This window comes from Dasypus novemcinctus, chromosome 12, assembly GCF_030445035.2.
Source record: "Dasypus novemcinctus isolate mDasNov1 chromosome 12, mDasNov1.1.hap2, whole genome shotgun sequence".
Lineage (NCBI taxonomy): Eukaryota > Metazoa > Chordata > Mammalia > Cingulata > Dasypodidae > Dasypus > Dasypus novemcinctus.
The window spans coordinates 36,316,380-36,340,950 of NC_080684.1; the positions used below are offsets into that span (position 1 = coordinate 36,316,380).

General features: G+C 38.8%; 1 protein-coding gene and 1 pseudogene across 6 annotated transcripts in view; one reads left to right on the plus strand and one right to left on the minus strand.

The window, feature by feature from the left end:
* Nucleotides 1–647: 647 nt before the first annotated feature.
* On the minus strand, nucleotides 648–2,197 carry LOC139440102 (E3 SUMO-protein ligase KIAA1586-like; annotated as a pseudogene).
* A 12,775-nt stretch (nucleotides 2,198–14,972) lies between these two features.
* Nucleotides 14,973–24,571, plus strand: part of LIMA1 (LIM domain and actin binding 1) — a 103,088-nt gene continuing 93,489 nt past the window's right edge. For 2 of the 6 annotated variants that reach the window (XM_004453654.5, XM_058308252.2), the window contains exon 1: nucleotides 14,974–15,134. The gene's annotated coding sequence lies outside the window, so the exon portion shown is untranslated. Of the gene's footprint in view, nucleotides 15,135–15,497; nucleotides 15,669–24,571 lie in introns of all 6 variants that reach the window. The other 4 variants (XM_004453653.4, XM_058308251.2, XM_004453655.5 and 1 more) reach the window with 3 other exon arrangements.

Sequence of the window (24,571 nt, forward strand, 5' to 3'; positions counted from 1 at the left end):
GACAACAAGCTAGAGTGGTGAGCTGATGCAACAAGGAGACACAATAAGAGAGACAACAAAGCAGAGGTAGCTCAAGCAATGTGAGTGCCTCTCTCCCACATATGAGGTCCCAGGTTTGGTTCCCAGTGCCTCCTAAAGAGAAGACAAGCAGACACAGAGAGCACATAGCAAATGGACACAGAGAGCAGACAGTGAGCACAAACAACAAGGGGGGAGGCATTAATAAATAAAATCTTAAAAAAAAAGGTTAAGCAAGTAGTCCAAGAATACACTTGTCCAAGAAAGACAAAGGAAGCAGGGATAGAAAGTGGAACCACAACTAGCCATTATCAATTCTGCAGTAGGTAATACCAAATATTTTATATACACTCTTTTATTTGAGTTTCACATCATCCCTAAAACAGGTACAACTTATTGGTGTGCTGGTAAATAACTGGCCTTCTAGGGAAGAAAAATACGTGCATATCTATACACATATAATTTATTTAAAATTTTACTGATATAAACTAAAGGAAGTATAGCATACAACTTACAAATAATATACAATACTCTTATTTTGAAATCCATGTACCCAGTTAATTCTCACAGAATGTTTTCATTCATTTTTGGCAGAACTCTTGTATCTATAGCCTACCTATGGTTGTAATTCAACCATTATTTAACAATCCTAATCTGCTAACTTTTTCCAATAAATTTACTGTTAATAAATCTGATATGTAATTTGTTAAATTACCATTTCTCACCCTCATACGAATTACATTCATTAAACTGAAACCTCCTTCAGCTTTAGCACTACCAATAGTGTTACCTATCTTTTCAGCTTTTTGTCTAGTTGTAGGGATTGGAATGTTTGATTTTATATTACTCTATGCAAAATTCTGAAAATTAAATCAATTTCATTTTTTAAAATTTCACTTAAATGGTATGATATTTTTCCTACCAGCTATCCATGGTAAAATCAATTCATTAGGCCAAGTAGGTGATTCTAACAAATAAAATAATTAAAAATGCTTTCACAATTGTTTTGTCTAATAAAATCCATAAATTCATTATTTTCTAGTCACATTTTCCTAGGAAGAACTTTAAATTTTTTTCATTTAATGGAATGTCTTTAAACTTATCTGACTTAATCAAATATTCAGCTTGAGATTCATGCCTTCCAATACTACCCTTTAATTTCCCGAAACTTTTATAGTACATTTGACTTTTTTTGCTTTTTGGGTGCTATTTGATCTTGACTGCAATGCAATAAAAAGTAATGAAAATTCTTCAAGAATGCCAATTATTAAAGCAAGATCTTCCAAGAAATGAATGTTAGCTAATTTCTTTCAAATCATAATAAGAACAAAGAGAAAAGTGTACATATAATGCAGGATATGAATGCCATACAACAGCAGCAGCTCATTAACTACATGCCACCATCTTGATCTCAGGGCTTGACCAATTTTAACAATTTCAAGTTTTTTAGCTACAGTTTCTAGGTCAGCTTTACTTTATTAGAAGGGTGATAAACAGAATAAACTTTATCCAGAATATTCTAAACAATTACCTTGTTTTATTTCAGATACTGAATTGCAATTGATGATTTAAACAGTGCCAAATGATTTTAGGAGAGTTTTCTAACAACTTTGTAGCTACTCCACACTTCCTTCCCAGTATTGTACCAGCACTATTAAAACAATTTGCTTTAAAATATTCATTATTAAAGCCACAATCATTTACAGTAGACAATAATGTATTGGAAATATATTCTGTTCTGGCTGATGACAATTATTTTAAAGCAACAAATATTACCAGTACAGACGCTAACTTAACTATGTACTGGAGATTAATCACTAAGGGTTTTTCTTTCAAACTGTAGTTGCCTTATCAATTATGGCACATTTTTTTTTGCATTTTCTTCTATAATATTAAATATTTTCATATTAATTTATTTTGCAGTACATTCTGCTATTCTTGTTGTGCCACACCATTTATGTAAACAATTGCCTAGATCTAATTGTCTTTTTCTTTTAATTCTATTGGCCACCCTCACCATCAATAAAGACCTATTATGTTTTACTAAACTGTAAACAGTATTAAAAACGATTTTAAGAGTGTGAATATTTTTATTGTTTTGTTTCAACACCAAATTGGAAATAGAGTCAGTTGATTCTTGAAACAAATCTTGAATTAGTAAAGCTTTTAGTGATATCATGGGCGGCAGACTTGGCCCAGTGTTTAGGGCGTCTATCTACCACATGGGAGGCCCATGGTTCAAACCCTGGGCCTCCTTGACCCGTGTGGAGCTGGTCCATGCACAGTGCTGATTCGCACAAGGAGTGCCATGCCACGTAGGGGTATCCCCCGCGTAGGGGAGCCCCACGCACAAGGAGTGCGCCCCATAAGGAGAGCTGCCCAGCGCAAAAGAAAGTGCAGCCTGCCAGGAATGGCTCCGCCCACACGGAGAAGTGACACAACAAGATGACACAACAAAAAGAAACACGTGCCGCTCACAACAACAGAAGCGAACAAAGAAGACGCAGCAAACAGACACAGAGAACAGACAAACAGGGTGGGGGGTGGAGAAAGGGGAGAGAAATAAATAAATAAATAAATATTAAAAAAAAAAAAAAGAAATATCATGTTCCCTAATTTTATTGTTGTTAACAAGTTTGCCTAGTAATTTTTTTAATTTTAAAAATGTTTTTATTAGAGAAGTGATGAACTTACAAAACAATCATGCAGATGTGTGGAATTCCCATACAATGCCCCTCCACCAACACTCTACATTGTTGTGGAAAATTTCATAGATTATGAGATAATATCATCAGACTATTACCACTAACTATGAGCTATAGCATACATACCTCCCTCCTTCCCCCCCCTCCATTTTTAACACAGTACATCTTTGGCATTGATGCAAGAATAGTATAATAATGCTGGCAACTATAGACTATAGGTTTCATTAATTATGTTTTTCCCATGCTTCTCCACATTCTTACCACCTTGCAATAGTGATGTACATTTGTTATAGTTCATAGATGGACATTCTTGTATTTGTACAATTAACCACAATTCTCATCCACCTCCAGATTCACTGTTATTCAGTTCCTAGTTTATTCTCTTTCTTTCTTTATATTTTTAAAAAGGTATTTAGATTACATAAATGTTACATTAAAAATACAGGGTATTCCCATATGCCCTGCTCCCACACCACCCACATTTACCCACATTAACAACAACCTTCATTAGCATGGTACATTTGCTACAATTTGATGAACCTGCCACTCTGCTGAATTCTTTAACTAGCTCTAGTAGCTTTGGTGTAGTTCTTTGGGACTTTCTAGGTATAGGATCATATCATCTATGAATAGCTAAAGTTTTACTTCTTCCTTTCCAGTTTGGATGCCTTTTATTTCTTTTTCTTGCTTGATTGCTCTAGCTAAAACCTCTAGCACTATATTTAGCAACAGTGGTGACAGTGGGCAACATTATCTTGTTCCCAATCTCAACAGGGAATGCTTTCAGGCTTTCACCATTGAATACAATGTTCTCTGTGGGATTTTTATATATGCCCTTTGTCATGTTGGGAAAGTTTCCTTCAATTACTATCTTTTTGAGTATTTTTATTATGAAAGGATGCTGTATTTTGTTGAATGCCTTTTTTTTGTGTCAATTGAGATGATCATGTGATTTTTTTCTTTGATTTATTAATGTGTTGTATTATACGATTGATTTCCTTGTGTTGAACACTCTTACAAGCCTGTTATAAAACCCACCTAATCATGATAAATAATTATTTTAATGTATCTTTGGATTCACTGAGGATTTTTGAGGATTTTTACATCCATATTCATTAGGGAAATGGTCCTGTAATTTTTTTTTTTTTTTTTTTTGAGGTACTGGGGGCTGGAGATTGAACCTGGGACCTCGTACGTGGGAAGCCAGCACTCAACCACTGAACCACATTGGCTTCTCTGAGTTGTTTTTTTCCCCACTTGTTTAGCTTGTTGTTTGTTTTTGTTTTTTTTCAGGAGGCAACAGAAATGAACCTGAGAACTCCCATGTGGGAAGCAGGTGCTCAACTGCTTGAGCCACATCTGCTCCCTCCCTGTAATTTTCTTTTTTCATAATATCTTTAACTGACTTTGGTATTAGGGTGATATTGGCTTCATAGAATGAGTTTGGTAGCATTCCTTCTTGTTAATTTTTTTGGAATATTTTGAGTAAGATTGGTATTAAATCTTCTTTGAATGCTTGGTAGAAAGCACCTATGAAACTACCTGGCCCTGCCTTTTTATTTTTTGGGGATTTGTTTAGTAACTGTTTCAATCTCTTTACCTCTGATTGGTTTGTTGAGGTCTTCTATTTCCTCTAAGGTCGGTGTAGGCTGTTTGTACATCTTAGGAATTTTTTCATTTCATCTATATGGTCTAGTTTGTTGGCATACAATTATTAATCTTCTTGAAGAACCAATTTTTGGTTTTTTAAATTCTATTAATATATTATTTTTTGTTCTTAATTTCATTTATTTCTACTCTGGTCTTTGTTATTTCATTCCTTCTGCTTGCTTTGGGAATAATTTGCTGTTCTTTTTCTAGTTCCTCCAGCAGTATAGTCATTGATTTTAGCTCTTTTTTTTTTTAATATAAGTATTGAGGGCTATCAGTTTCCCTCTCAGCACTGCCTTCACAGCATGCCATAGGTTCTGATATGTTGTGTTCTCATTTTCATTTGTCTTGAGATATTTATTGATTCCTCTCACAATTTCTTCAATCCAGTGATTACTTAATAGTGTGTTGTTCAATCTCCATACATTTGTGAATAACACCACTATGGACATAGGTGTGCAGATGTCTATTCTGCTCTGTCACTGCTCTCAGTTCTTCTGGGTACATATATCCAGTAATGGTATTGCACGGTCACATGGAAGTCTATATTCAACTTTTTTAGGAACTGCCAAACAATCTGCCACAGTGGCTGTACCATTCTACATAGTCAGAAACAGTGAATGAGTGTTCCCATCTGTCTACATCCTCTCCAACACCGGAAGTTCTCCGCCTTTTTAATAGTGACCATTCTGATATATATGAAATGGTATCTCACTGTAGTTTTTTGGGGTTTTTTTTTTTAAAGATTATTTTATTTCTCTCTCCTTCCCCTACATTGCCTGCTCTCTGTGTCCATTTGCTGTGTGTTCTTCTGTGTCTGCTGGCATTCTTGTCATGTGGCACTGGGGAAATGTGTCGCTTTTTTTTGCTGTGTCATCTTTTTTTTTTAATTATTTATTTATTTTTTTAATTACATTATGAAAAATGCTGTGTCATCTTGTTGCGTCAGCTCTCCATGTGTGCAGCGCCACTCCTGGATGGGCTGCGTTTTTTTTTGCGCAGGGTGGCTCTCCTTATGGGGTGCACTCCTTGCACATGGGGCACTCCTACATGGAGACACCCCTGTGTGGCACAGCACTCCTTGTGCACAGCAGCACTGCACATGGGCCAGCTCACCATATGGGTCAGGAGGCCCTGGGTATTGAACCCTGGACCCTCCGTATGGTAAGTGGACACTATCAGTTGAGCCACAACCGCTTCCCCTTATTGTAGTTTTGATTTGCATTTCTCTAATCATGAGTGATGCTGAACATTTTTTTATGTTTTTTTTTTTTGTTGTTGTTGTTTGCCATTTGTATTTCTTATTTGGACAAGTGCCAAGTCTTGACCAATTATTAATTGGGTCATTTGTCTTTTTACTGTTGAGTTGTAACATCTCTTTATATATCCTAGATATTAAACCCTTATCAGACATGTGATTTCCAAATATTTTCTCCCACTGAGTCTGCTGCCTTTCCACGGTTTTGACAAAGTTCTGTGAAGTGCAAAAGTGTTTATTTTTGAGGTGGTCCCATTTATCTTTTTTCTTTTGTTGCGTGTGCTTTGGGTATAAGGTCAAAGAAACCACCACCGGGAAACGGACTTGGCCCAGTGGTTAGGGCATCCGTCTACCACATGGGAGGTGCACGGTTCAAACCCCGGGCCTCCTTGACCTGTGTGGAGCTGGCCCATGTGCAGTGCTGATGCGCACAAGGAGTGCCCTGCCATGCAGGGGTGTCCCCCACGTAGGGGAGCCCCACGCGCAAGGAGTGTGCCCCGTAAGGAGAGCCGCCCAGCGCGAAAGAAAGTGCAGCCTGCCCAGGAATGGCGCCGCCCACACTTCCTGCACCGCTGAAGACAACAGAAGCAGACAAAGAAACAAGATGCAGCAAATAGACACAGAGAACAGACAACCGGGGGAGGGGGGGAATAAATAAATAAATAAATCTTAAAAAAAAACAAACCACCACCTACTACAAGGTCTTGAGGATGTTTCCCTACATTTTCTCTAGTAGTTTTATGGTCCTGGCTTTTATATTTAGATCTTTGATCCACTTTGAGTTGATTCTTGTATAAGTAGTGAGATAGGGGTCCTCTTCCATTCTTTTCATTATAGATATCCAGTTCTACCAGGACCATTTGCTGAAGAGTCTGTTTTGTTAACATAGACTTGATAGGTTTGTCAAAAACCAGTTGACCATATAGGTGAGAGTTTATTTCTGGACTCTCAATTCTATTCCACTGACCAATTGTTCTATCTTTATGGCAGTACCATGCTGTTTTGACTATTGTAGCTTTGTAATATGTTTCAAGGTCAAGCAGTGAGATTCCTCCCATGCCATTCTTCTATTTTAGAATGCTTTTGGCTATTTGGGTGCACTTTCCCTTCCAAATAAATTTGGTAATTGTCTTTTCTAATTCTGTAAAGTAGGCTGTTGGAATTTTGATTGGTATTGCATTGAATCTATAAATCAGTTTGGGTAAAATTGACACTTTCATGATGTTTAGTCTTCCAATCCATGTTTTTCCATTTGTTCGGGTCTTCATTGATTATTTTTAGCATGGTTTTTTAGTTTTCTGCATATAGGTCCTGTACTTCTTTGGTTAAAAGTATTTGAGTCTTTTTGTTGCTATTGTAAATGGAAAATTTCCCATTTTCTTCCTCAGATTGTTCCATACTAGTGTACAAAAGCATTACTGATTTTTGCATGTTGATCTTGTATCCTGCCTCTTTGCTAAACTCACTTATTAGCTCAAGTAGCTTTGTCATGGATACTCCAGAATTTTCTAAATATAGGGTCATGTCATCTGCAAATAGTGAGTTACACTTCCATTTTTCCTATTTGGATACCTTAAATTTTTTTTGTCTAATTGCTCTAGCTAGAACATCTAATACAATATTGAATAACAATGTTGATAGTGGGCATCCTTGTCTTGTTCCCAATCTTAGAGGGAAAGCTTTCAACCTTTCCCCATTGAGTATGATGTTGGATTTGGATTTTTCATATATGCTTTTTATCATTTTTAGGAACTTTACTTCTAGTCCTATCTTTTGAAGTGTTTTTATCAAAAAAAGATGTTGGATTTTGTCGAATGCCTTTTCTGCATAGACAGATTATCATGTGCTTTTTTTCCTTCAATTTGTTAATGTGGTGTATTACATTAATTGATATTTCATGTTGAGCCAGTCTTATGTTGAGCCAGTGGGTCAAAGAAGAATTGCAAGTTAAATGGGATTTATACCAGGAATAAATTGCACTTGGTCATGACGTATTTTTTTTGATATGCTGGTGGACTCAACTTGCAAGTATTTTCTTGAGAATTTTTGCATCCATGTTCATTAGAGAGATAAGTTGGTAATTTTCTTTTCTTGTAGTATCTTTATCTGGCTTTGGTTTTAGGGTGATGTTGGCTTCATAAAATGTGTTGAGTAATTTTCCTTCCTCTTTAATTTTTTGGAAGAGTTTAAACAGAATTTGTGTTAATTCTTTCTGAAATGCTTGGTAGAATTCACCTGTGAAGCCATCTTATCCTCAACTTTTCACTGTTGGTAGATTTTTGGTGATGGATTCAATCTCTTTAAATGTGATTGGTTTGTTAAATTCTTGTATTTCTTGTAGTGTCTGTGTAGGTTGTTTGTGCATTTCTAGGAATTTGTCCATTTCATCTAGGTTGTCACATTTGTTGGCATAGAGTTTCTCATAATATCCTGTTATGATCCATTTTATTTCTGTGAGGTCATTCGTAACTTCCCCCCTTTTGTTTCTGATTGCATTTATTTGCATCTTTTTTTTCTTTGTTAGTCTAGCTAGGGGTTTGTCAACTTTATTTATCTTCTCCAAAAACCAGCTTCTGGTTTTGCTGATTTCTCTCCCCCTTTTTTTTTTTTTTGTTCTCAATTACATTTATTTCTGCTCTAATCTTTATTATTTCTTTCTTTCTGCTTACTTTGGAATTGGTTTGATGTTCTTTTTCTGGTTTCTCTAGTTGCTCATTAAATTTGCATTTAACTCTTTCTTCTTTTTTAAACATAGGCATTTAGGGCTATAAATTTTCCTCTCAAGAGCTGTATCCCAGCAGCAGACTTGGCCCAGTGGTTAGGGCGTCCGTCAATCACATGGGGCGGTCCATGGTTCAAACCACGGGCCTCCTTGACCCGTATGGAGCTGGCCTATGCACAGCACTGATGCCCGCAAGGAGTGCCCTGCCACGCAGGGATGTCCTTCGTGTAGGGGAGCCCCACGTGCAAGGAGTGCACCCCATAAGGAGAGCCACCCAGCACGAAAGAAAGTGCAGCCTGCCCAGGAATGGTGCCACACACATGGAGAGCTGGTGCAGCAAGATGATGCAACAAAAAGAAATACAGATTCCCGTGCCGCTGATAACAACAGAAGCGGACAAAGAAGACGCAGCAAATAGACACAGAGAACAGACAACGGGGGGGAGGGGGTGGGGGTGAAGGAAGGGGAGAGAAATAAATAAATCTTAAAAAAAAAAAGAGCTGTATCCCATAAATGTTGGTAAGTTTTGTTCTCATTTTCATTTGTCTGAATGTATTTACTGATTTAACTTGCAATTCTTCTTTGACCCACTGATTTTTTTTAAGAGGACAAAGGTGAATTTTATTCTTACTCATCTATTTGACCTGATATATCCAAAATAAATTTTATTCTTACTGATATACTGATATCCAAAATACTATCATTTCAGCAGGCAGTGAGCATACCAAGATTATTAATGGGAATTTTACATTCTTTTATTCATACTATGTCTTCCAAATGGACATTGAATGATAAATTAAGAATGTTGAAATAACATTATATATATATATATAGTCCTAAATACAATATATTTTTAAGATGAAATTCTTTTTAAAATTTATTTTTCTCCTTAGTATTCCAGCATGACATGATAAAAGTTCAATTATTCAATAATATATATAGCAATTTTAAACATTTATGACTATATTTTTAAAAACTAAAAAGTCATAGGATGACAGGGAAAACTAGATAGGTCTAGCTTTTAACAAAAACTTCCAATAATTGATAGATTAAGCAAACAAATTAATAAATATCTAGAAAATTGAAGTACATTGAAAATCTTGACCCATTGATTATTTAGCCTCCACAGATTTGCAAATTTACTTTTTTCCTGTTACTGATTTCCAGTTTCATTCCATTATGACCTAAGAAGGTGTTTTGTATAATTTCAATATTTTTATATTTATTGAGAGCTGCATTTTGCCCTAATATGTGAAAGATCCACAGGCACTTGAGAAGAATGTATAATCCACTGAGCTTGGATGCAGTGTTCTGTGTATGTCTGCTAGGTCTAACTCACTTATCATATTGTTCAAGTTCTGTTTCCTTATTGATCATTCTGTCTAGTTGTTCTACCTAATGATGTGAGTGTGGTGTTGAAGTCCATAACAATTATTGTTGAGATGTCTATTTCTCCCTTCAGTTTTGCAGAGTTTGTCTCATGTATTTTGGGGCACCCTGGTTAGGTGCATAGATATTTATGATTGTTTTCTCTTCCTGGTGGATTGGCCCTTTTATTAATATATAATGGCCTGGGAAGCTGATTTGGCTCAACAGATAGAGTGTCCACCAACCACATGGGAGGCCCAGGGTTCAAACTCAGGGCCTCCTGATCCATGTGGTGAGCTGGCCCACACACAGCGCTGATGTGTGCAAGGAGTGCTGTGTCATGCAGGGATGTCCCCTGTGTAGGGGAGCCACACACACAAGAGTGTGCCCCATAAGGAGAGCCGCCCTGCATGAAAAACGTGCAGCCTGCCCAGGAGTGGTGCCACCGAGAACTGACACAGCAAGATGATGCAACAAAAAGAGACAGTATTCCTGACAAGAATACAAGTGGATTGAGAAAGCAGACAATTGGGGGGATGAGGGGAGATAAATTATATATATATATAATGACCTTCTGTATCTCTAATACCTTTTTTGCATTTAAAGTCTGTTTTATCTGCTATCAGTCTAGATACCCCTGCTCTTTTTTGGTAACTATTCGCATAGAGTATCTTTTTCCAATCTTTCACTTTCAGCTGATTTGTATCCCCTAGTCTAAGGTGAGTTTCTTGTAAGCAGCATATAGATGGCTCATGTTCTTTTATCCTTCTGTCAGTCTGTATCTTTTGATTGGGGGAGTTTAATCCATTTACATTCAATGATATTACTGTAAATGCATTATTTTCTTCCACTATTTTATTCTTTGGTTTTCATGTCATATATTTTTATCTTTTTACTCTTTTGGTAATCTTTCTGCTATTCTCTCTCTCCTGTCTTTTTCTTTCAGGTTTAAGGATTTCTTTAACATTTCCTGCAAAGGTGGATTTTTTCTTTTTTGTTTTGCAAACTGTCTTAGTTTCTGTTTGTGAATATTTTATACTCATCTTCATATTTGAAGGACAGTTTTGCAGGATAAAGAATTCTCAGCTGGCAGCTTTTCTCTTTTAGTATCCTAATTGTATCATACCACTGTCTTCTGACCTCCCTGGTTTCTGATGAGAAATCTGAGCTAAGTCTTACTGGGCATCTCTTATATGTGATGGTTTTCTTCTCCCTTGCTATTCTGAGAATTTTATCTTTATCTTTGACATTTGACATTCTGAGTATTATGTGTCTTGGAGTATGTCTATTCAGATTTATTCTGATTGGGATATGGTGCACTTCTTGGACGTGTAAGTTCTTTTCTTTTGAGCAAATTGGGAAATTTTCTGCTATTATTTCCTCAAGTTCTCTTTCTCCTCCTCTTCCCTTCTATTCTCCTTCTGCAACTCTGGAACTCCCATGACATGTATATTGTTGCATTCCGTGTTGTCCTTCAACTCTCTGAGCCCCTGCTCAATTTTTCCCCTTCTTTTCTCTCTTCAATATCAGCTGTTCTGTCTTCAGTATCACTTCTTCTTTCTTCTGTAATTTTGAGTCTGCTGTTGTATGTCTCTAATTTTTTTTTTTATCTCACCTATTTTGTCTTTCATTCCCATGAGCTCTGTTACTTTTCTATTCAGGATTTCAAATTCTTCTTTGTGCTCACTCAATGTCTTCTTGATGTCATTTATCTCTTTAGCCATACTGTCTTTCTTGGAAATTTCTGTGCATCTCACTAATTAGTTCCATCAAATTGTGCATCTCTTCTGGGGATTTGAGATATTCCATTTCCTGGGCCATGTCTTCCATTTTCTTAGTACGACTTCTAATTTTTTGCTCATGTCTGGGCATCTGATTAGGATGTAGTTTACTCAGATGCTCAATTTCTTTCTCTTTTGTGGGGATTTAGTCTGCTTTTTGATTCCTGGCTTGACCTGGATCATTAAGATTGTCCCTGCTAGTTGCTTAAAACTGGGCTCTGGACCTAGTAAATGGTTGCTAACCCACTTTCTAGGGTCTTGGGGAGGGAGGCTGTAGGCTGGAAAAGGCCTCTCATTTATTTTTAATTTTCTCTTGTGCACGTCCTTGTTCTGCCAGCAGATGGCGCTCTTCAGTAGCCCTTTTGGTTCAATGCCCAGTCAGAATGTTTTTGTTGCAACACAGATGGGATCAATGTGTGTAGAGCTTCCTGCCTGGAGGCTAAGGGCTATGTAATTCAAACTTTCTCAGAGACAGTTCTCCAGCAGATTTTTGAGCCCTCAACAACCTGTCCAGGTTAGTAGAGATTGGGAGGGCCGTATATCTTGAGCCCCTTCCCAGCTCCAAGGCCAACAATGGTGTGGCCCCACGCAGCTCCTGGGACACAACAAACCAAATTTGTAAGTCAGAAGCTGAGTCGCCCTTTGGATGTGTCCCTCTCTCTCCCGTCTTGGGATCCCTGGAAGCCCCTTTACAGCTGCAGACCTAGAGTCCTGAGTATTCTAAAGTGTCTTTAGTGTAGGGGAGGGTGCAGGCAGCAGCAGTGCGAGCTTGAACTCACAGTTCTGTGGTTGTGATTCCCCTCCTTTGTCCCTCTCTCCTCTAGGCATTGTCTAGCCTTAGCCTGGTGTCCTAAACCCTAGAAGATCCTTTTCCAGGTTGTTTCATCCCGTCCTATGGCTGTTTTTCTGGAGAAGAGAGTTCATGTCTTTTTAGTCTGCCATCTTCCTGGAAGTCCCACTACTGGTTTTGATCATTCTTCTTCCAATAATATGCCACAAAATAAGACTAGGAATAAATGATTGATCACTATTTGATTCATCTAAGAAGTGATTTGCTTCACTGTCAAAGGAGTATAGTTCAAACATGAATCTTGGTTTGATACGTTCCATTAATATAATAAAATGAAAATTAAATAATGAAGAGGTACTTTGGAACTTCACTCCTTTGTCAATGACATGAGCTACTTCTTTGCTGAACTGGATAATAGTGTTTACAAACATTGGAAGAATATTTCCTCAATTTCTTGTACTATTCACAAAGTAAAGGCCACAGATGGTACTCTCAATTTTAATAGGCTTTATTAATATTTTCTTCCAACAGCCTGCCGCCTGTGTTTGTAAAACAAGTCTATTGGAACACAGTCACACCCATTTGTTTATGTACTGTCTATGGTTGCTTTTCTTCTGCAATGGAAGAGTTGGGTAGTTATGACAGAGACCTTATTTCCTGCACAGTCTAAAATATTAACTATTGGACCAATTACAGAAAAAAGTTTGCTGACAGTCTAGAAAATCATCAAAACAATATATCAAGCCCTTATTTGTGGTATTTCCCAATTTCCTTGATGTGAGTACTCCCACTTACAGCCAATTTCCTACTATCAAGATGGCAGTGGAACCTCTAAACACAGAATTGGGAAGCAATGGAAACATTATATGGTATTTCTACAACACAGATAAAATAGACATAAATAACCTCAAGAGCTAAGCTATCGGGAAAATGAAATTTTTAAAAATCATGAAGTGATGAGTTTTGAGGATTTATTATTGTTTTTAATTGTAAGTTCACATAATTGAATTTTTAATAATGGTTGTGCTTAACAAACTGGCTCACGAAATTACTGAAAATTTAGCAAATGACCCTGCAAACTGGTAAAAGCCACTGCTGAGTACTACTAGCTTTATTTTCAAAAACACATTAAGGGAGGGAAGTGGACTTGGCCCTGTGGTTAGGGCATCCGCCTACCACACGGGAGGTCCGTGGTTCAAACCCCGGGCCTCCTTGACCCGTGTGGAGCTGGTCCATGCACAGTGCTGATGCGCGCAAGGAGTGCCTTGCCATACAGGGGTGTCCCCCACGTAGGGGAGCCCCACGTGCAAGGAGAGCGCCCCGTAAGGAAAGCCACCCAGTGCCAAAGAAAGTGCAGCCTGCCCAAGAATGGCACCACACACACGGAGAGCTGACACAAGAAGACGCAACAAAAAGAAACAGATTCCCGATGCTGCTGAGGGGGATAGAAGCGGTCACAGAAGAACACAAAGCGAATGGACACAGAGAACAGACAACATAGGGGAGAAAAATAAATCTTAAAAAAAAAGGCATTAAGGGAGGCTTTGGGAGAACAAGTAATTTGCCTATTTGGTAAACGGCTGAGTCAAGATTCAAGTCTAAGTACAAAATTCTGATCCATGTTAGATTCCTTAATCTCAATGAAGAGTAGGGGCCCTATTAGCTTAAAAAAAAAATTAGGAGACATCTATTGAGGGACCTCAACACATAAGGGAAAGTGTTTTCTGGACTATCATCCTCTACTGATATTGCATGCTCTTTTACATTCTCACACTGCTGCCGGTTTTCGTAGCGTCTTGATGAGGGACATTTGGAGGAAGGGAAGAGCCAGTTGGCCTATTCATCAGCCACTGCTGGAAATTTCTTATCTCCTTAAAAATTTCCCTCAACTGTTTTAAGATGTGTAATACAGGAGTTTACCACTACCAGTCCCTTACAGTACTTACCAAGCTGCATGCACTCCGAAAAACTTCAGAAAACTTGTGATCTGAAACCTTACTATCCTTGGAGTACAGGAAAGGGAAAGGAGGTTGGCAAAGGTAACACACAGCTGCACGGCAGTGGCGCAGGATCTGGGGGCAGGATGGCTAAGTGCTAGGCCTCTCTCTCGATGTTCTCTAAACCTTTCTACAGCAAGATACAGCTCCTATTCTGAGTGTTCCCACTCAGAATATGGGTTAGAGAGGTTGGAGATTAGCTGCCCTCGTTCAATCCCTTCATTCTTATGAGGAAACTTAGATCCCGTCAAATGAAACGACTCGATGAAAATCAAATGACCAAGGCAGGATTAATGTATAGCTCTTTCCACTACACCACACTGTCTCCTCTAAAACACCTTCCCCTGCACAGAACCTACACGGAAGGCGCCAGGAACCTAACTGGGGGATGGCCTAGCTGAACTTAGAATAAACCTCCCAGTCGCTCCTGAGCCAAAATGGTGGTGTCAGAGCCAGAGTAGAGACGCACAAAGTCCGAGACTGCTGAAGTACACGGATTCTTCACAGAGTAGCTAGAGGAGAAGACAGGCCTCAAAGGAAGAACCGAGGCTCCCTGCACGCCAGCGCAGCGCTCGGCAGAGGAAAGCGACCAGCCGCAAAGCGGTCGCACGCAGCCGTCAGCGCGCACGCTCGCCGACGCCGCGTGGAGGCGGGCTGGCGTGCGCGTCCCCGCGGCGGGGGGCGGGGCCCGGGGCGGGGCCGGGAGCCGGGGCGGGGCCGGGAGCCGGGGCGGGGCCGCCGGAGCTTTAGGTGCCGCGGCTTGGGCACGACAGGTGCGCGCGGTAGAGCGCCGGGACCCGCTTCAGGGCTGGTAGCAGCGCAGAGAAACGACAGCTGTTGGCCAGGTAAGGGCCTTCTCTTTCCACAGTCTCCACAGCCGGAGAGTGCGCGGAGACCTCTTTCTCCCGCGATTTCTGGGGCCGAGGGAGTACGAGGAGCTTGCGCCCCTCCCCTCGGGAGCGGTGGGCGATGCCCCTCTGCTCTTTTCTTCACTTCTGGGCCCCGCTCTGCCTCTGGGAGGAATTGTGTAGGGCTGAGCATTTGCTGCCGAAGGGCGGGAGCTGAGGGGACTCCCTCCTTGGCCACCGGGAACGCGCCTTTCTAACTATATACTTGTGGTGTGTGGAAGGAAGGTGGCGGTTCGTCAAAATTCAAAATACCCTCCCAGAGAAATACTCTAATTGCGCCTCTCCCTTCTTCGTTTTCAGCCATTCTCTCCCTTTTCGATTTTTCTTTCCTTCCTCTCCTCCGGCTGAACTCCCACCCTTTGAGGTGTGTTGGGAACTTAGCAGTCCTTGCAGCTGGGTGTGTCATCTCCGAATCGCTGTCGTGCGTGTATCGTTGGCACTTGTCACCGCCGTACATAGTGTTAATATAAGGTAACTGTACACCCCTGGCTACACCTATTTAAGCTTGAAGTTGTAGGTCCTTGGAGTGAACCATCTGGCACCCCTCCCTTGCTTCCTTACTGGTGCTTACAACAACGTTTAACTGATCCTGGTGAGAGATATTTAAACTACTATTGTATTGCACCTAATTTCCACCTTTTAGAAGTCTGCCCTCCCCCCCTCCAAAATATAGTGTCTAAATGAAATGCTTTTCATCAGCATAAATACTTTTGCTATTTACAAATGGTAAACATTTCAAGAACCACGAAATAACACTTTCTTCTGAGGTCTGATATAGACATAAAAGAAGACCCTCAACAAACGTTTTCTAAGTTCCTTTAGCATTATAGCTTGATGAAGAATGAACAAATTTTAGTAGGTCTCCCAAAAATTACAGAGTTACAGGAGAGAAGATTAAAAAAATATGTATGTACATATATATACTTTCTTGTTTTGCATTGACAGAACAACACAAAAACATGGTACTAGATAATTACTTTAAGTATTTAATTCATTCATTGGCCAATACATTTGACTGCCTCTTGTTGTACCAATGCTCCTCTGGATTTGAAGTTCCCAACATCCTACCATTAAAAAAAGCTTAAAATCAAAGGGTAAACAAATCCATAGATAAAATTTGTAGTATTAGTGTGGTCAGTGCTGTACCAAAGTTCAGCTTAGAATGCCCTAGGAGCACAGAGAATATAGGTGTTTCCCTACACATCTCTGCTTTTCCTTAAAAATAAAAAACAAATCAACAACAAGAACAAAAAGAATAACAACAACAAGCAAAAAAAGCCTTGAGTAACTGTGAGTAGTTAGTTCTCTTAAGTCTGTGTTTTTATCACTTATATTTCTTATCTTGTCTTCTGCCAACTCAATGGTCTTTTGAAGATGGAATTGATCTTTGTTAAATTCTGAGGCTGTTCAGTAAATAGTGATGGAGCTGTTATCACAGTGATAATAGCCCAAAGCATTGTTATCAGGTAGACCTAGAAGTGTAGAGCTTCTGGGAAGAGAACAGTGTATTGACAGCATTAGCAAAGCAGTGCCATTTTGTACAGATTGCTTCATTGTGTAACTTTGTTTAGCTTGGTATTCTCAAGCTTTCTCCAGACTCTGGTTAAAGGTGAGGCCAAATTTCAACCTTCTAATAGTTTATCCTAGGCAAGAGAAAGCTTCAGAAGTGAAAACAATTCTGTTGACAGCACATCTTGCTGTTAATGGGTGACAGAGAATATGTTTTCCTGCTAAGGTGCTCTGAAAATGTCTTTTTCTTTCTATTTTTGGGAAGATGGAGTGGGCTGGAAAGGGTCGTAAATCTTTAAAGGGGAGCACATGTGGCTTGAGTGATTGAGCACCTGCTTCCCACATGGGAGGTCCAGGGTTCAATCCCAACCCCAGTACCTGAAAAAAAAAAAGTAAAATTCCTTATAGGGGTATTTTGGACTCAAGTCTACAGTAGTCTTCAGTGCTCTTTGTAAAACCGCAGGCTATTAGAGTAATTGTCTACTGTGTGCCAGATACATAGAGAGGATGAACATGACATGGCAACCTTGTATATTATTATGTTTTCATTTGTAATAGAGGTTTTGAGTTAACAATACAACAGGTAGTTGTTTCTTTTGATAATTTGAGCAATAGTATTTGAACACATTTCTATGACATTGCTTGTCTCCTTTCTTTCTGTTTATACTCCAGGGCAGTGATCTCCACCAGGAATTTTTGGAAAGGTAGCAGGTATATTTGCATGTATACAAAGATTAAGTTATTTTCTTAGAATATTTTCAAATACATTTTTTTTTTTGAGGTACCAGGGCTGGAGATTGAACCTGGGACCTTGTATGTGGGAAGCTGGCACTTAACCATGGAGTCACATTGGCTCCTCTTAGTTGGTTTTTTCATTTGCTTGTTTTTCCGTTTGTGGGGTTTTTTGTTTTTAGGAGGCACTGGGAACCGAACCTGGGATCTCCCATGTGGGAAGCAGGCACTTAACCTCTTGAACCACATCCACTCCCCTTCAAGTACAATTTTAATTACCGTTTCTCTTACTTAAGGCTTTAAATTCTTGGCTTTCTTCTGGTAGTTTTCACCAATCAACTGTAATTAACTTAAAACCTCTATACCAGAAAGGTTTATCAAAGATGTATACACATAAACATAAAAGAATATTGAGAGTGTGAGATCATTAGACATCTCTGCCATAAAAGTCCACCTAGCCATAAATTTGGAGAACTTATCATTAAGTTGATGATGAAACTATTTTTGACACATTCTAATTCCATACCCTCCTAGAGAAATGATTTTCATTTAGATTGAGATTATACCTTTTCTGCAGATGGTAAAATGGTTCCAAAGATAAGAATTTTCATTTTTTAAAAAAGACCATTTTTTTAAAAGTTGCTCTGGTCTTTCACTGAATGATTTTTGATATGAAGTTAAAGTACTTCGTTTTGCAGTATGTACAGGAATCTTCAGGTGATGTTACATTCCACAGACTCTCAAGGTTCTTTAGTAACAAATGAGTGGGTATGAATTAATTTCTCCTTCATGATTGTGGAATTGGAATTCTATGGTAAATGATACTCTTGGTAGGACCTTATTAATGTGTTTATTCTGTGGCTGGATGTGAAGTCCTTGAGACTCAGTTAAATTAATATGCTAACACAAACATCTTTTCATAAAAAGGATGAGGATTACCAAGTAAGCAAGCCATTATTTGACATGTCAAAGGATTACTATCCATACTTGAAAACATTTCTAGAGATTTCACCTGTCTACCCACAGGAAGTTAACATAGGAGACCATGGAAATTTATATTCTTATGTTCTTTTAAAGAATATTTCTTAATAATGCTACCATAACATTTTTAAAAAGATTTATTTTATTTATTTCCCCCCTCCCCTTGTTGTTTGCCCTCGCTGTCTGCTCTCTGTGTCCACCTGCTATGTACTCTGTTTGTCTTCTCTTTAGGAGGCACCAGGAACCAAACCTGGGACCTCCCATGTAGGAGAGAGGTGCTCAATTGCTTGAGCCATCTCAGTTCCCTGGTTTGTTGTGCCTCTCATTGTCTTTCCTCTTTGTGTCTCTTTGTTACGTCATCTTGTATCAGCTCATTGTGCCTGCCTTTCGCACCAGCTTGCTGTCTTGCATATCTTCTCTAGGATGCACTGGGTACCTAGGACCTCTTGTGTGGTATGTAGGAGCTCAATCACTTGAGCCACATCCACTTCCCTACCATAACATTTTAAAAACTAAAACTAAGAACGTTCAACTTTGGGGGGGAAAGATGCAACTTTTTTGTACTTTTGATAACAAGTGTGAAGCAATGCTTTTCCCTTCTTTAGTCCATAACACAGCTTATGATACAGAAAACTTAGACCCCATCAAACATGTTTAGTTTTGCAAGCCAATTTTGCCAATTTTTGTTTCATTAACCATAGATTAATCTGATATGCTTTCACTTGGTTTTACATTTCCCATACAGGTAACGTTTGCTCAGATTTGGCTTCCACCTCCAGAGCTAGGGGAAACCCATGTGTCTACGCGTAGTATCCAGTGATTTCCTATTTGCTACCTCTAAAGGACTTTTCCCTGTCCTCCTCCTCACCATATGGCAGCATTTGACCAAGTAGATGCTTTTTCTGGTACTTCTTTCATTTGACTTCCTTGACAGGACTTTACCTGGCTCTCCATCTTCCAGTCTAACCACTTACTCCTGTGTTCCTTTACTAACTCACAGTCTTTACCTTAAATGTGGACAGAGGCCCTGTCCAGTATTTTCTTCATAGTATACTCTTTCTTATGAAATCTAATCTGTTCCCATGACTTCAACTAACACCTCTGTATGAGTGACTTGCAAATTTATCTTAAAAACTTTTTTCCATGTTATGTATATAATTCTTGTTTTATTTTCATTTATACAAACACACTTATGTATACATTTTAAAAATAAGAATTGTATGTGTTTATTATAGAAAATTTGGGAAAAAATTATAAAGAAGACAAAATAATTTATAATTCCATAATCTCTAGAGAGAACTACCATTTGGTTTAATTTCCTTTCCCCGTTTTTTTCTTCTTGATATACACATACACGTAAGTAATTGTGCTCATGCTATTACAGTAGATGTAATATTATATATACTTTTTTCACTTTATATTAAATTTTCAATACCATCAAGAATTATTTGAAATAGCACCTATATGTGCAGTAGGAGAAACAGAGATTGAGAGGTGAGAATTTTCTTGTTTATTTGTGTTTTTTATTTATTATTAGTATTGAAATAATGAAAATGCTGTAATAGTGATTGAAGTGATGAATGCACAACTATGGATTATACTGAATACCACTGATTGTACATCTTGGATGAATTGTATGCTTAATTAATATGTATCAATAAAATTGATTTACTGAAAGAATTATTTGAAAACAATTTGAATGGATGTTTAATGCCTTAATATATAGATGTTTGGTAATTCAACCATACACTTAGGTTTTTATATTGTTACAACATTACTAATAAAAGAAAAAAATTGAGAACAAATTTATGTATAAATCTTTGTACAAATTGCTCATTATTCCCTTAGGTTAGATTCCTAGAAGTTGAATTACTGGGTCAAAGAGCATGAAAATTTAAAAATTACTAAACCTGTTATCAATTGATTTTCATAAAGATTAGATTAACATTCTCACCTACAGTAATTATGAGTACCCATTTTTAGTGTATCTTTGGTAATACTAAGTATTATATTTTTTAATCTCTACTACTCTGATAAGCAGAAAAGATTTGATTTGTATTTAATTACTACAGAATGAACGTTTTTCATACATTTAATTTCCTATTTCTTTTTCTGTGAATTGTCTTTTGCTTAATACCATTCCCGTTTTTATTTAGGTCTTACTCTAATAAATATGTTGTTTTGGGGGCTCTTTTGCTTATTAGGGACTTTTGAGGGGAAGTTTAATAAGTGGAGTGATAAAGTAGAAAGTGTACAAAAGATGAAATTGTGGTGGTTTTTATTTTTCATTTTATTTTACTTTTTAGCAGGCACCAGGGATTGAACCCCAGAAGCAGGCACTCAACCACTGAACTACACCCACTTCCCATAAATTGTGGTATTTTAAATGCCTGTTGTTAGGAGGGGCGAGAGCTTGGGACTGATGAAGCAGCACTGCTAAATTGAAAGGGTCCTGGCTTGAGAGTCAAGATTCCCAACTTGGTGTTATCATCAGCCCCTTAGGTGATGTTGGGCAAGTCATTCATCCTCTCCGCCTCATCTGTAAAAGGAGAAGGATGGGCTGTTGATCAACCTTTGTACTGAAAGGATGATTTTCAAGCTGCTGCTCTCTTGGGCATTCTGAGAGAATTACTTTCTGTCCAATCCCTAACCCTTCACCCATTTTAAGTAGATGGAGTCTGAAGAAAGACAGTGCATTAAAGACGATTTCCACTGGAGTAGCAAAGCTTAATGGAACAAGGGGCAATTTAACGTGTTTTTACCCTTTCCTTCTCAGGACAAGAGAAGTTGCAAAGATTGGTATTTTTTTAGGTACCCCCTAGACTGATACTTGGGAACCTAGCAAAGTCAGTCATAAGACCCCTGCTGGGCTATGCCACAGCCCCATCATCTCTAATGGACGTTATGAAGCAGGTCTTATTTTATGGCAAAAGGTTTAAGTTGCCAAGACAAGTTATTTAACAACATCCACTGTTCCATATAGTTACCAATCTGAGTCTTTTCCTTTGTAATTTGTATGAGCTTTTCATTTTTAAGAATATTAATTATTTTGTCCTGGGGTCAGATATTTAGCCAGTTGTTTACCTTTTAATTTTGTAAATGGTATGTTATTACTTAATATATACATCTTTTTCTTTGGAATTTCTTTTGTGGCTTTTATGTTTAAAAGGTCTTTGCCACCAGAGATGGGTTAAATATTCACTTTTCATTTCCTTCTATTTTTTATGGTTTTACTTTTTTTAAGATTTCCTTATTTCTTTTCTCCCCTTCCCCTCCTCCCATCCTGCTGTCTATACTGTCTTCTCTTCTCATTTTCTCTCCTCTAGGATTCACTGGGATTCGATCCTGGAGACCTTTGTTGAGGAGAGAGGTTGCCTGTGGATTGCGCCACCTCAGTTCCTGGTTTCTGCTGCGCTTCACCTTGACTCTCCCCTTGTCTCTCTTTTGATGCGTGACTCACTTGCGCCGGGTCCTGGCTCACCGTGCAGGCACTCGTGCAGGCACTGACTCACCATGCAGGCACTCACGTGGACACTGGCTTGCCATGCAGGCCCACTTTCTCTTATTTTCCACCAGGAGGCCCCAGGGATCGAACCCAGGTCCTCCCATATGGTAGGCGGAAGCTCTAGCACTTGAACCACATCCTCTTCCCTTACTTTCCATATTTAACTCTTTAACTAGTCTTGAATTTACGCTGGAGTACAAAGCCAGTAAGTTCAGTACCTTTGCATGTCTTCTATGCTACAGATACATATTTCCAACTACGTGTTAGACCATGTGGATGGTCCCTATGCACTATTCATCTGCATCCACCTCGTTTCCCTAAGGAAAAAGCTTGACATTGTTTAACCTTCAGTCGTTCTCTCCTCCTATATTTAATCAATCATCAGATTTGGTCGATTCTACTCCTACAGTAGTTAATAGCTCATTAATTAGTATTCCAAGTCATATCCTTCTTATTTGCCAGAGTCCTTAAGTAATCCTCCCAGTTGGCTTTAGTTTTCCCATTTTAGTCCAGAGTTGTGAGCTATGGTTCCTTTAACTGCCTGCATCAGAATCACCTGTCGTGTTGGTTAAAAAGGTAGTTCCCAGGTCCCACCTAGATCTACACATCAGTATATTTGGGTGTACAGTGGGGCTTGGGAATCCACAAGTACTTCAAGAGATTCATATCATGCTTAAAGTGAACCAGCATCCAAGTAAATTAAGTCCAAATTTCTCTGCATGCCATTCAAGACCCCCACACCCTGATAGCCTATTTTTCCAGGCTTATCTCCCAGGACACCACCCCACCCACTCTGCACTGTAGCCATACTATGAGTCAGTGTTTCCTGGACCCACCCTGCCCTTTCCTGCCTCTGTGCCTTTGCTCATGCAGTTCCCATAGGCTAATGCTTCTTCCCCCTTCCCCCGCACACACACTCCTGTTGAAATACTTATCCTTAAGAGCCCAAATCAAATGCTACCTTTTAAATTAAGCTTTTTCTAAGTTCTCCTGTTTGAATGAATGGCTCCCTCCCCAGTCTTCACTTAGCACTTTATTTTTACTTCATTTTTTATCTTAATGCTGTCATATTTATGAATTATTGCTTCCTTGGGAGATTATAGCCTTCATAGTCTGGGAACCATGCCGTTCCTTTTCATTTCATAGTCATTATAAGCAAGTAAATACTCTTAAAAGTATATGAAACATATCTGATCTTGCAAGCACACTATCGTATAACAATGTTTGGCTTTGCAGCACACTTAGAATGAAATTTAAATCTTTTGCTATTGCTTCTAAGTCCTTATTTAATCTGGCTGCCGCTCATCTCTATATCTTCATCTCATCACTCCCTAGCCATATCATTCCTACCACAGGGCCTTTGCTTTTACTGTTTCCTTGGCCTGGAGAACTCTTTCCCCCATCTCTTCTCTTTCCCCCATCTCTTGGCTTCTTTCCTCCTCATTATTCAGGTTTCAGGTTAAATGTCATTCCCTGACTACTACCTCAATTAGCTACCCCATTCCTACTACCTCTCCAGTATATTTGTATTTCCTTCACAGCACTAATCAAGAATGGAAGTTTCATGAGAGCAGAGGACCTGTCTGTTAACGTTATATCCTTAATACATAGAGCACTGCTTATCACATGGTAAATGCTCATAATATTTGTTGAATTAATAAAATCTTAGCGATACGGACTTCTCATTTTAACAAGTCTTGTTTTGGTTTGCAACCCAATGTTTTTTGTTTTGTTTGGGTTTTGTTTTGTTTTTGCAGTTTAAATGCATTTATTACTTGCTAATATTAATGCAGCAAAGAGGAGACAAAAAGCTCACAAATGCTTTGTAATTTCATAAGAGTCACTACAGGAAAAAGGAACTAAGAAGGAGATCAATATTCTACCGTCTTGGTGCATTCATTCTTGCAGGAAATGGACCTTGAGTTACTGGTGGAGGGGGTGTCATTCCTGGAGGGGACATGTCTGCTAGCCTCTCTTGAGCAATGGAGAGCTTTGTTGTTATTTTTTTAATGGACAAGACCTAGGGTAGTTCCTTTAAGTTTCAAATAAAACAGTCTCTGAGGGTTTCTGAAGGTAGGAGGACAAAGGTTTGGATATTGTAATAACCCGGGATTCATTTCCATTTGTGACAACCCAGGATTCATTTCCATCGGAGTGCAGGGACTCCCAGGATGCAGGCCACTATTTTACTGCTACTGATGGCATCTCTCTGCAAGTTCATTACTGTGGGGGCCATGCTAGTTTATTGGTTCTCATTACATTTTTTAAAAATTTATTTCTTTTTAAAGATTTATTATTTATTTATTTATTGCCACCACCACCCTCATTGTTTTGAGCTCGCTGTCTGCTCTGTCTGCTTATCTTCTCAAGGAACCAGACACTGAACCTGGGACCACCCATGTGAAAGACAGGTGCTCAATAGCTAGATCCACCTCAGTTCCCTGGTTTGTTGTGTCTCTCACTGTCCTTCCTCTTTGTTGCACCATCTTGTTGCATCAGCTCACCACGCAAGCTTCCCTTCTCCAGGAGGCTTTAGGAACCAGACCCAGGACCTCCCGTGTGGTAGGTGGAAGCCAAATCAGTTGAGCCATCTCTGCTTCCCTCTCATTACATTTTTAAAAACAGGAGTAGCAAAACTAGGATCCAG